Source organism: Haliotis asinina, chromosome 4 (genome assembly GCF_037392515.1).
Source record: "Haliotis asinina isolate JCU_RB_2024 chromosome 4, JCU_Hal_asi_v2, whole genome shotgun sequence".
Classification (NCBI taxonomy): domain Eukaryota; kingdom Metazoa; phylum Mollusca; class Gastropoda; order Lepetellida; family Haliotidae; genus Haliotis; species Haliotis asinina.
In genome coordinates this window covers 36,012,468-36,026,265 of record NC_090283.1, presented here as the reverse complement: position 1 = coordinate 36,026,265, position 13,798 = coordinate 36,012,468, and the positions used below count along the sequence as shown (strand labels likewise).

Below are 13,798 nucleotides of genomic sequence, written 5' to 3'. Positions count from 1 at the left end.
AGATTTGAAGAAGTCATTTTGCGACGATGTCGTATTGGCCATACAAGATACACTCATGCATACCTTTTAAAAGGTGAGGATCCTCCGTTTTGTATCCCTTGTGATGAGAGAGTCACGGTCAAGCATATTCTGCTTGACTGTGTTGAATTCTCCATCACAAGGGATAAATTTTTCAATGTCAAAACTATCAAGGACCTTTTTAGCACAGTTAGTTGTCATTTAATCATTGGTTTTTTAAAAGAAATTGATTTTTTGGTGGAATTTTGAAAATTATGTTGTGTAAATAGATGTATTTTAATGATTGGTAGTTTGAATTAGTAACTTGAATCGTTGGTGGCTGTACCCTCAAAGGGGGTTGAAGTATTGTAAAAGTATTGTCCTCCTGAGAGGGTACGTAAGTCCACAAACATTCACAGAAAAATTAAGTCTACCAGGATTTTAATCGTAGCATTCATGTTCTTTTAATTTCGGCTAACTTTTCATACAATCGCCAGCAGCTGAAGGGATGGTGTAAATCCAACTAGGGACCATGCAGGTAGCAAAGGTACTGTAAGTCCCCATGGTTCCTAGTGTGGTGATCTACCTTCTGTTGTTGGCGATCTATAGTCTGTTTTTATATTGTATTGTCTAAATAGTGCTATTAGTTTTAACTTTCCATGCTAGTTGTAATTGAAATTGTGATATTCTAGTTGTTTTACTGTCCTTCGTTGACGGTTTTTTTATGATTTATATATGCTCTTTTTCATTGTTGAATGTTCTCGTCACGATATGGCTGAGATATTGCCGATGTGACGTTAAGTATTAACTCACTCACTCACTCACTTGTTATGTTGCCATGAAACATAGGAATTCAAACCCGTTTGAGCTTATATCGCAACTGTTTCTTAACCCCTTCTATGTCAGATGCTGCTTCTTCCTTTTTAAGTCCCATACTAGTATCATCTCTGTGATCTAAGGATGGAACACTTTGTTTATTGCCTTCATGAACACATGTAGCTTTTTGTGTAACAACAATGTGTTTCTCTTTGTCATGCGTGCGAAAGGGCCTTGACAGTACTGATCTTAAACTAGTAGATGAACTTTCATCTGACCTCAATAGATTTCTTACAGTTTGTATAGTGTCATCACTATCTTCTATGACTTCCTCTGTTTCTTTACGGTTTTTCTTAGCTTTTTTCACACTCATTTCCTTGGTCATATGCTTCGGACAATTCATACAATAAGCTAACAGCTTTAGCTTGCAATAAACTCATATTATCTGTCTCGTACCTGTTTGCTTTCCTTGAGGGTAGATCCATTAATTAAACATAGCATCTTATTCTCAGACTTTGTCAATGTAGACTTAGCTGTTGTCTTTTGTATTTAAAGCTGGGCCATTCATAACTCCACCTTATCAACATCACGCATAGCCGTTACTGACTTCTTCCCCTTATCCTCTGACTTGTCTATATCAGACATGTATGTTGATTTGTCAACCACTGTCAGTGTCAACCACGGTATGTGTCTATTTTAAATTAAGTTTGATTATAAACCATACCAAAAATAACTATCGCTAAATGTAGCTAGGCCAGGTTCAGAGCGACCACACTCTGCTACCAGTGGTACGCAGTGGACGTTGAACTAAAACTTACATAGCGTTTAACTACCTTTTAACCAACTAAACGCAAAATCTTCTTATAACCAACTAAACACGAGATCCCATTTCTAATGTAATGAGAAATGTAAAATATACCAAGAAGCAATGAGGTTTAAACTTAATATGAATATGAAAAATAACTCTTTATTTAGCAAATGGTAAATGTTAACTCTCTTAAATGTACCTCTCTCAAATATGTCTATTTCTGTTTCTGCTATTCTAGTTTAAAACATATCAGTTTGAAAGAGCTACTTATTTACCTGTAACAAGCGCTTCCAACTCTACATCTAACCCCTGTCTTTGTTTTTCCTTTTCACAAAATCTCGTGCAGCATATAACGTTAGCGTGGAGCGGTTGCATTTGTGCTATGAAACAGTGATGTCCAAGAATATCCATTCTTTACGGGACCCTTCCGAGCAGCCTTAATTCTCTCATCTTCCAAAGCTGGACAGACAAATTTGCAGTGAAATCTTTACCTAAATCACTTGATTATAGTGAGTGAGTGAGTGAGTGAGTGAGTGAGTTAATATTTAACGTCACATTGGCAATGTTTCAGCCATATCGTGACGAGAACATTTAACACTGAAAAGAAATCAGACATATCGTGACTACAACTAGTTCTACATTCATAAGACAGACATATAATATATAAAATCCTGTCGACGAAAGACAGTAAAACACTAGATTATCACAGACTGAGTTAAAACTAGCTAGCAGCTATCTTACAAAGGAGAAAATCATTTTGGACAAAACAATGAAAAACTGGGCTATAGATCGCCAACAGCTGAGGATAGATCACCATACCAGGGACCATGGGGATTTACAGTGCCTTTGCTACCTATATGGACCCGAGATGGATGTACACCATCACCTCAGCCACTGGTGATTGCAGGAAAAACTAGCCGAAAATTAAAATAATAATTAAAATGGTACAGTAAAAAATTCGGTATGTCTTACATACCCTCTCAGGGGGACAATAATTTTACGGTACTGTAAACCCCTTTGAAGGTACAGCCAAAACCAATCAAAGTTACTAATCAAAACTTCCAGTCATTAAAACACATCTACGTACAGAACATATTTATCAAATTTCATTAATTTAATCAATTTCTTTTAAAAATCTAAGAATTAAATTATAATTAACAGAATTAAAACGACCCTTAACAGTTTTAGCATGGAAATGTTTATCTCTTATGATGGAGAATTCAACACAGTCAAGCAGGAGATGATTGACTGCAACTCTCTCATCACAAGGGATACGAAACGAAGGATCTGCACCTTAAACAGATATTTGTGAGTATAACGCGACATCGTCGCATAATGACTTCCCCTAATTTGGACTGACAACCCAAGTAGGTGTAACCAATATAAGGTTGTATTTCATGTAGTTTGTTGACTCCTACTTGAGCGTCCCACTTCTGCATCAGATCACGGATGTAAGTTATAATCCTAGTTTTGTAATCAGAGTATGTAATAAGAAGTGGTGTCACACATTTGTTGAGAGCTGTCTTGGCAGCATTGCGTTCCCAGAAATACCAATATGGCCAGGTAACCAACAAAGGACGATGTCACATTGAAAATGAAATGAAAATGAAAATGTACGTAATTCTTCTCCTGCTGTTTTTGGTATTTTTGAAATTCAGGTACATAGTTGGATGAGGAAGAATGTTTTTCACCAAGTTTATTTCCGATATCAGAGTGATCAGTTAACAACTGATCTCCAGATTTGAGATGGTGTATGCTTTATTTGTGCCCCTTACCTTTCATTTTCTGGATCATGTTCCATACCTTTGACATCGGTCTTCATGAATTTATCCGTGAATTTTGACTGACGTTTATTTTGATTAAAGGTACACCGAGCTTCAGCATTTAGAATTTTATATCTATTTAGATTATGGGCCAGTGGATGACGATGGGAATATTGTGTGGCCTTCTTCCGTGCCTTCCTAGCATGTTTGCAATCAGCTGTAAACCACGGTTTACGTACTTCAGGATTTGGAGAGGACTTGAGAATACAAGCTATTTTGAGAGGTTCAGCAGAGAAACATTCTATGGGATCAGTTGTATCAATAAAAACATCAGGTTTTAGTGTATTAGTACAAAGAGTTGCATGTAAATGCCAGTTAGCCTTAGTGAAATTCCATGTGGATGATGGAGGGACATCAGTTGGAGACACAGATGGGAAGTGGTCACTTCCGCACAAGTCATCCTGAACTGACCACTCAAATTCACTCAGTAAACTGGAATCCACGACTGACAAGTCCAGACAAGAGTACGTGCCAGTTCCTGGATGAAGATAAGTGTGAGAACCATCATTAAAAATGCATATATCATTGTTTGAGAAAAACTCCTCTATGATTTTACCCTTTGCATTGATATTAGTACGACCCCAAAGCGGGTTATGGCCATTTGAATCTACTATGTATGACACAAGGCTCCGGTAGCTGGTCATATAATGCTTGAAGATCAACCTGTCAGAGACAAAGGTGGAATATATAAAGAGCACAGGGTAAAAACAATATTTAGGGTTAAGCGTACAGCCACAGCCTGCAGGGGGGTATTGAAAGGGACAGGACTGTGACTGCTTTATCACGTGGAGGAGAAAAGTGATGGTATGAATTGAAATATTTTAAGTCAAAGTTATCTTTAGCTTTAAGGACAGTTTCATGTAAGCAAAATAGTTTTACATTTTGTATTAATAGCTGAAGGTCATTAAAACTGTTGTGAAATCCTCTACCGTTCCATTGAAGAATATTTGGTGTATAACTCATGGAGGTTCAACTGGTGATCTAGGATGGGGTTGGGGTCCTTTACGCTGTAGTGACAGCGATGGAGACACATCCATAGCCAAAGCGTCATATGAATAATGAACCTGTATAGGGTTTGACAAGGGCACTTCCAGATGTTTGAGGGCCTTTGATTCTTTCTTTTGCGAATGTTTCTTATCATTTCTAGATGAACGTTGAGACTGTGACTCAGATTGTGATTCTGGTTCTGTTTCGACTTCAGGTAACTGATGGTAGATCAGTCAGTTTTTGTGCAGACGATGGTGATATGGAATCCTTGTCAGTGGAATATAATTTCTGTTGGTCTGTGACCCAGTAAATTTCTGTCTGAAATGCGACTGTTTGTTTAAAGTGGGAAACAACGGCAGAGTATGCTCTTGATTGAATACTTTTTGGAGATTGTTTTGCCACCAACTTCTTGGCATCTGCAAAAGAGAAATGTATTTGACCTTAATAATCTTGCTTTCTCTTTTTGAGGATGACATATGTTCACCACTGCAGTTTGCATGTCTGACACCTCCAGTGGAGTCCTTGCTCTCAGGACTTTTGCTGCAATGGAAGCAAACTGGGGTTTTATGACAGGATTTGGCCCCATGTCTTTTGACACTTAAAACATGGAAACAGATTTGGTATATACACATCAATTGTAATCTTAAAATATCCAGCTTTGATGGAACTTGGAAGCTGAGAAAGAGCAAACGTGACCAGATATGTATTATTTTGAACACTTCTGTCATGATCTTTTCTTGTGAATCATTTAACAGATGTCACTCCTTGAGATGCTAGTTCCTGCTTTATTTCCTCTTCTGACATATCAGAAAGATAGTGAGCCCTATTGCAGATGATATCCCTGCACAGATTTGTGCACAGAGACAGTAACTGGAGTATTTGTAAAATGTTTTGCTTTCAGTATATTTATGGATTGTTGACGTCGGGCACATTCTATTAAAAGAGACCCAGACCGAAGACGAGTTACCTTTTTCACGTCATAACAAATACCTTCAACAGCTTTGGATTCTGCAAACGGATTTATTTTGAGAGGTATCTATGTCTTCGACAACTAAAAAACTCAGCCATAAGTTAACATTAGTAGGAGATTCATCATCAGATGCTGAGACAGAATCAGTCTCCAAATGTCTTCTCTTATTTTTACTGCGAGAACCAGTAAGTAGTTGTGTAGCCATAATGAGAGAAGCACATTTAACATCTCCACTCCCACCTGCCATGGAGTGTCAAGAAGGATGGCGTTGAAGTGGAAACCGACAATGACACCAGGGTTACAGGGATGTTATACTCCAACAATACAGACACAGCCAGCTAAGGTACGTAGTCAGAATACACGTCAGGCTGTTTCCGCCCATGACAGTTTTCTGAAAACAATTAGAACCTGGAGGTCAGTAAAGTCAGATTTGCCCATGAGTCACAAATCACACAGTTGAGTAACCGAATGAAAGCAAGCTGACCCCAACAGTTTTGCGAACAAGCCACTATGGCTTTGATATGCTGGTGACTCGATTTTCCTGGTCAGTGGTGTTGAGCGAGAGAGCTTCAGTGCTGACCATTCAAACTTCAGCAATCTAAATATAGTGCGCTGGCTGACTGCCACACGGCTTTGCTGGCTGGCTGGTTGGCTGGCTGATGTTGATCGAGTGCTGTGGGCGAGTCACAGTGTGTGTGTGTGTGTGTGTGTGTGTGTGTGTGTGTGTGTGTGTGTGTGTGTGTGTGTGTGTTTCTCACATTGCTTTTCCTCTACGACTTGCATGGCTGGCAAAACAAATAAAAGTCAAGATGAGTACTATCATACAGTGGGTGATGTGTAGGGGACTGTGAGGTATGATCATCAACTCTTCTCTTAGCAATGCTCTTGGCAGCCCATCTTTCAGTTCGGTTCACCATCTCTGACGCCTACCATGTCGGTGTTGTACGGTTCCATGGACATATCAAGTCAGTGGCACGTTTTCTGCTGTCTCCTCATATTTGCCAGAGTGCTACAAGTACCTAAAGCTGACCCAGTCTGGTAATGTTTTCTGTTTTATCGCAACGATTGGCCACAGTGACGATTCGATAAATTTTATTTTGATGGCTTTGACAGGTCTCTTGCCCATGAGTCTGGTGACTCCTTTGTTAATATCATCCACCCATTAAATTCTGAGAGTACTGGTGCAAGAAGAGGCATTTGGCTAAGCTGCCATTGAATCTCACGCCTCGTCTCACCTGGACGTGGTGCTTGGCCAGCTGCTATAACATGGCTCCTAGGAACATGCGTCAGGGATCAACTTGCAATATGGATGTCAGGTTAACCAACTGTGTTTGTATATTCGCTTTAAAGCTACGGTGAGTTCGTTCAATTCCTTTGTCGTCATTGGTTTGGCTTCTTTGTAGTGACTGGCTACGTTCACGATGGTCTGGGTGTACTTGTAGGTATTGCCCCTCACCCTGTTGTGAGGTAGAAACGGGAGGTCCTCTTGGTATGTACAGCGGTGCTGGCAGGTAAACTTGCCAGGTGGCTTTCTCTTCTGAGACTCAAGCAGCTTTGGCCAGTTTCAAGATGACGATCGTGCCTTCACAGTACCCATGTGGGCTGTAATAAATTTTCTCCTTGTATGTAATTAGTGTTTTCAATTATTTATAGGACCCACACATGTCTGTATAATGTAACTGGTGACTCTATCGATAGCAAGCTATCGTTTCATGTCCATGTCAACAGCAATGTCTTGTTGATTCTCAGTCTGTTTATCCTGTGTCCAAAACTTCTTACATTTTCATATGGTGCTTGAACATACTTTTTAACAGGGATTCCTTGAAATATGTGGGGTTGATGTGCTTTTTCACCTCAAGGTTTTTTATGCATTTTGCCGTTTTGATCTGCTTTCTTGTTGTAATAAATATTTAGTCTCAAACCAACGTTCTCAGCGATCTGCAAGCCGCCTCATTCGTCCTTCATCTTGCCAAGACCTCCTTTGTTGACCATGTTGTGCATACGGTGAAGTTTGGGGTAGTGACTGGTGACATACAGATGCATGTTTTTCTTCATGTCCTCATACATGCTCATGGTTCGTGGTCATCCCCACGCTAACAAGCTGGTTGAATTTAATGTGGCTTTGGTCATGAATATTTTTCTCCGGTTGAAAACAGACTGGCTATCGGTTTCCTGAGTTTTCCTTCCTTGTTTGATCTGACAAGCTTTATGAGTTTTTCTTGAAATTGCTCATGGCCATCTTTTGTAGGTCCATGTCATTCTGATATAGGGATCCATCGAAGGACTTTGATCAAACTCGAGAGCTCTGCTAATTTTCATGAGTTCCATTCTCAGTACTAAACACAGCTGCAGGTCGCAATAGTGAATGAAGTATTTCATCATATTTATCAAATTAGGTTCAAGTTTTTCAAAGCTTGCTTGCTTGTTGCTTCGTACCAAGTTTCATTGATAATTGGACATCCAGTCCAGGTTCACTGTCAATCGTTCGGAACCAGGGGATAGTTGTTGTATGATTTGTGTAGTGCTGCTGGACATTCCAAGTCCACTTGAGGCATGTAGGCTGTGTTCGAATCCAGAGCAATGCTCATGATGTCGATCATCTCGGGTGAGGAGACCAATGTGAATCCGCTGGAAGGGAGATGCTGCCTCATGGAAAGCTTTTCTCAACAAACAGGTGCGTGTAGTAATCCATCAACAATTTCAGCTCCAAGAGAAAGTGGGAGAGGAGAATAAACATGACGGGTTTCGAGCACAGGTTTCTGAATATTTCAAACAAATCAGCCAACAGCAGCATGTCCATTTTCAAGTGCAGGATTGTGGTAGTCTCCCAAAGTCTTTGAGTCCAGTTTGCCCTAGATGTTAATTGCAGGCAAGTAATTGTCAGGGGTAATGTCCGAGTCTGTCAAGTTTCTGGGAATGCGGTCCATGCGAGGCAATCACGTCTCATCGAATCTGAGCCAGCCGTCCATGTATTTGTAGGTGTAGACTCCCGTCCTCGGCAGCACATGTCGAGTCTCAGCGTTGGTGTATTGATTGATGATTTGCTCTCACTGGACCATCTAGAGACGACTGCAGGAACTGAATGCTGTCGATGAATCTCAGTCTGTCTAAGGAGAGCAAGGTGTATTTTTACAAGCTGTAGGGGATGCACATTGCTTTGCCACTGACCTTTGCGCTGCCCTGCATGATCAAGTGTGTATCACAACGGTGAAGATTGTGAGACATGCCAGAGATTTGTATTGTTTTAACCTTCAGGTTGCCCGCACTGTGAGCAGTACTTGCCGGTGATGTTGCAGTGATTGCTCACATCTTTATTCGCACATATGGCAATTCTCAGCTTTGTCATGAGTTTACCAGTGGTTTTGGGCCATGTGCATGTAGACGTTTTTGGCGATTGTCTTGGGTCATCTGCATGGGAATGATGGTGCATAATTTTTTCATGATGTTTTTCTCTTTGCGCAAAGAATTTTTTGTTACCTCAGTATAACATGAGTACTTTTACTTTTCCATCATACTGAATGACCACGTAACCGAAAGTTACAAGCTTGTGTATGAAACTTTTGTCCGTAGACAGAACAATGGTGTCATTATATTGTTTTTTATACAGCCTTTCAAGTCAGTGTAGGTGGCGTATAGTTTGGACATTTGATGTTTGTGGTTGGCAAATTTCAAGATGCTGCCGTTTCGTCGGGCGTGTCAATTCCAGCAGCACAGGTCACTTGAGGTTGTGCAGGCACCGTTCACAAAGGTGTTTTTCCCCCGTGGTCATACAAACAGCCTGCTGAAGTGTTTTATTCATTGCAGTGATATTTGTTGACTCACTGGATCATGAATATATTGATGGTCATGCGTCCATCCTCGTTCAGTAGGGAGTTGATCCTGTGCACGATTGTTGCATTCCCTTTGTGTCCATAGATGGCTATATGGACATTCTAGGTTAATTTCGATGACCTGATCTGATTGCTACCCTCATGCAGCCATTGCCTTTGGTTTTAATACTAACAATGGCTGCTTTTTCTTGTAGTCTGGAGGCACCCCTGTGTCGGTGGAGGAGGGGGATCCTGGTGGCTTAGGGCATGGGAGCAATGAATAGCGTTCCTGTGCCCAACACGCCACTTTGGCCCTAACTTCACCTAGACGGGTGGTAGAATGGGCCTGATTCTATCAATCGGCTGGTAACGGCGAGCCCTGTGGTTGGTAATTTTGCTAGATGTTGACTCGGTACCTTCATTCTGAATACTCAGAACGTTCATGAAATTGTTTTATGTTCTTGCCTAGAGCTTATTCCCAGAAGGCAGTGGCTCATGGGCCAATCTGGTTGATCCTTTGGAATAACTGGAGTATATCATTTCTGTAACCCTTTGGAGTCAGTTTGCTGGAACTCCGCTTACGCATGACATCGCCCCTGTAGGCGCTCCATGGTGGGCAGGGAACAGATTTGATGAATCATTCTACTATTCATTATGAGTAAGCAAAATAAAAAACCCAAAAAAAACAGCAACTTTCACTATCTGGTTCTGAGCTTGACTCTGAAGAAGATGACGTTGTAACGAAATTGTTATATTCTGAAAGGGATACGTGGCCACGCTTTCTTGTGTTGGGTGAACGAACCCTTGCTTCCTATTCCCCATTTCTGTTAGAAAAAGGCATACAAGGTAAAGCTGATGAGTTAAATGTTACGGTCTGGGGCGTCTTCTGGTTGAATGTGTCAGGAAGTCACAGGCCATTAATCTCATGATGTTAAACAAACTAGCTGACATTCCAAGTACATGTTCAGCACACAAGACACTTAACTTTTCCAAAGGACTAATCTGTAACAGAGACCGAAGTCTCGCTGACATATCTGTTGAAGACATTGTCTCTCAGCTCAGAAGTCAAGGTGTCATCGAGGCAAAAAGATTCACATACCTTAAAGATGACCGTGTATTCCCGTCCAATACATATCTTTTGACTTTCGACACCTTCTGCCACCTTCTATTAAGGTTGGATGTTTCTCCATGACTATAGATCTCTTTATCCCATGCCCTACTCGTTGTTTTAACTGTCAGAAGTTCGGCCATGGGCAAAATTCTTGTAGGAACAAGCTAGCTTGCTTTAGATGCGGAGAACCTGACCATGATGGGAAAACATGTACCAACACCATCAAGTGTTTAAATTGCAAAGGAGACCATATGGCATCTTCTACAGACTGTCCTCTATGGAAATATGAGGGCACTGTGCAGAGATTAAAAAGTGAAAAAACGACTCAGTTACACTGATGCCAGAACACCAGCCAGAGTTCTTGCACCTCTTTCAGAAAGTCCATCATACGCTTCAATAGCTAGAAAAGTCACGGTGTCTATACCCTGTCAGACAGATCTTTCCTGAGTACATTCCGACCATCCCAAATCCCTTTCAGATCAATTACAAAATACTGTAAGTTCCAAACCGGTCACAGATCCATCACCAAAACAAAAAGGAACATCTTCTACACAGACAGACTCAAATCAAATCAAATCGTCCAAATCTACCAAAGTGGATACAAAGAAAAAACAGATTCAGTCTGACAGATTGCCAAAAGCACTAAAAGATACAGTGCAATTTCATAACAAATATGGATTGCTCGAAGATATGGATACTGAAGTATCCACCCGTGTGAGGGCTGGTGGCCATTCAAATGGTCACTCACGCAAAAAGAAAGTTAGAGCAGTGTCTCCCGTTACTGCTCCTTAGATACTTATCACTCCTTGAGCCATTCAGCTAATCTAGTACAATGGAATTGCAGAGGACTTAAGCATAACTTTCATGAAGTACAGCTGTTAGTACAAGACTTTAAACCGTCAGCACTATGTCTCCAATAGACGCATCTCAAACACACTGATACGTTTGATTTAAAGCAGTATACTTGTTATCACTCTTTTTCTCCTCCAGGGGATAAAGCGACTGGATGTTGAACTATATTAGTTAGACGTAGCATCATTCACAGCGATGTTCATTTGAATACCAATCTCCAAGCCGTAGCTATTCGCCTCAGCCTGCACACTGCGTTTACTCTGTGCTCTTTGTACATTCCACCTTCATCTGTTCCCCTACAAACTGATCTCCAAAATCTCTGTGATCAGATGCCAAAGCACTGTATCATCATGGCCGATTTGAACGGACATAACCCTCTATGGGGAAGTACAAGCACAAACCATAAAGGTCAGATTATTGAGGATTTTATATCTGATAATAGCTTGTGTGTTTTTAATGACGAATCAAACACCTATTTACATCCTGGATCAGGAACCTATTCTGCACTTGATCTGTCCCTCGCTGATTCGAATGTTTACAACGCATTTGACTGGTCTGTTCATGATGACCTTTGCGGAAGTTACCACTTCCCAACTGTCTTAAAAGCTATCAAACCGGATGATGATCCCCCTTTATCACGGTGAAATTTTAATAAGGTCATTTGGACTTTATATGAAATGCGGTGTATGGAACAATTAACACCGGAAAACTTTATGAATGTATCAGGTCCGGTAGAGTTGTTTTCAGCTGAGTTAAATGAAATCGCTGACCAATCAATTCCTAAGTCCTCTGCAATTCCTCACCTTCGTAAACCATGGTTCAACAATGAATGTAAACAAGCAAGAAGGTGTAGGAAGAAAGCAGAAAAATACTTTCTCAGACATCCTACCGTTCACAACTTAAATAATGTTAAAATTACGAGTGCCAAGGCACGACGAACTTATACACAAAACAAGCGCCAGTCTTGGAGGAAATATGTTTCCAACACAAATTCGCGCACACCCATGTCTAAGGTGTGGAATATGGTCCAAAGAATAGAAGGTAAAGGTTCCAAATCCTCTGTTAAACATCTTAAAGACTGCAGCTGGTAATGACAACATTCATTACCAGTTACTGAAACATTTGCCTGAGACATGTCTTTTGACACTTTTGGAAATATTTGACCATATCTAGATATCAGGAAACTTTCCTCAATCGTGGCACAATGCCATAGTAATCCCCATACCAAAGCCTGGCCGGGATGATACAGATTCCTCAAATTACCGTCCTATATTGTTAACCAGTTGCGTTTGTAAAACCATGAAACGAATGGTAAACAATAGATTAGTCTGGTATTTGGAAACGAATAATCTTATCACAGATATTCAATGTGGTTTCCGAAAAAATACTGAAGTACTATTGATCATTTAGTACGATTAGAATCTTTTGGTAAGAATGCTATTGTAAATAAACAACACGTTGTATCAATTTTCTTCGATCTGGAGAAAGCATATGATACTACTTGGAAGTATGCCATTTTAAAGGATTTACATGATTTCGGTTTGAGAGGTCGTTTACCTCATTTTACCTCACACTTTTTGAGACAGGAAATTTCAAGTCCGAGTGGGTTCAACCCTGTCTGACCATTATAATCAGGATCAGGGTGTTCCACAAGGCAGTATTTTGTCTGTAACACTCTTTAGTATCAAGATGAACAGCTTATCCCAGGTTCTAAATGATTCAATCAATGGGTCACTTTTTGTGGATGATTTTAATATTTCTTGTCGTGGTAAAAATATGCATACTATTGAACGGCAACTGCTATTGTGCTTAAACAAAATAAACAAATGGTGTCTAGAAAACGGCTTTAAATTTTCTTCTAAATCGGAAACCAGTTGTATACATTTCTGTACAAAATACAAACCCCTTAAAAACCCGGGCTTGTTTTTAAATAGCACTCTCATCAAAGTCCTTAAAGAAGCAAAGTTCTTGGGTCTGATTTTCGACTCACATTTATTTTTTGTCCCCAATATCAAGTACCTAAAAATCAAATGCCAGGAGGCGCTGGATTTATTAAACGTCTTTTCTAATTCAAAGTGGGGAGGTGATCAAGCTACCCTCCTCCACTTATATAGATCACTTGTCCGCTCAAAACGTGACTATGGTTCCATCGTGTATGATGGAGCCTGCAAAAGCAACCTGAAACTATTAGATTCTGTCCATCAGAACAGTCTCTACAGGTCCTCCTATCGACAGTCTCTACGTTGAGGCAGACGAACCATCTCTTACCCAACGCTGTATAAAATTATCCTTACGATATATTACAAAGTTATATTTTAACGAGTCTAATCCTGTATTTCACTGTCTTTAATTCTTCTTATGAAGATTTATATAACAAGAAATCATCTCTTGTCCACCCTCTTGGGCGGAGAATTAAGCCTTTCATTACTGTTGCCGGCATTGAGCTGGATAATATAGCTCCTTCCCATCCCCTTTCTTCTCCTTCTTGGCAGTTGGTTAGGCCACAAGTTGACTTAACGTTAACTACATTTAAAAAATCAGAAACTAATGACAATTAAAAAACAAATATAACAATTACAAATCCCTATTTACAGACGGATCCAAGGACGGTGGCGCAGTAGTTTG

The 13,798-nt window shown here is 40.2% G+C and overlaps 1 protein-coding gene across 1 annotated transcript in view; it reads right to left on the bottom strand.

The window, feature by feature from the left end:
- LOC137280914 (retinal guanylyl cyclase 2-like) overlaps window positions 1-13,798 on the bottom strand; it is a 261,889-nt gene that overhangs the window by 228,252 nt on the left and 19,839 nt on the right. The gene's annotated exons all lie outside the window — the stretch shown is intronic.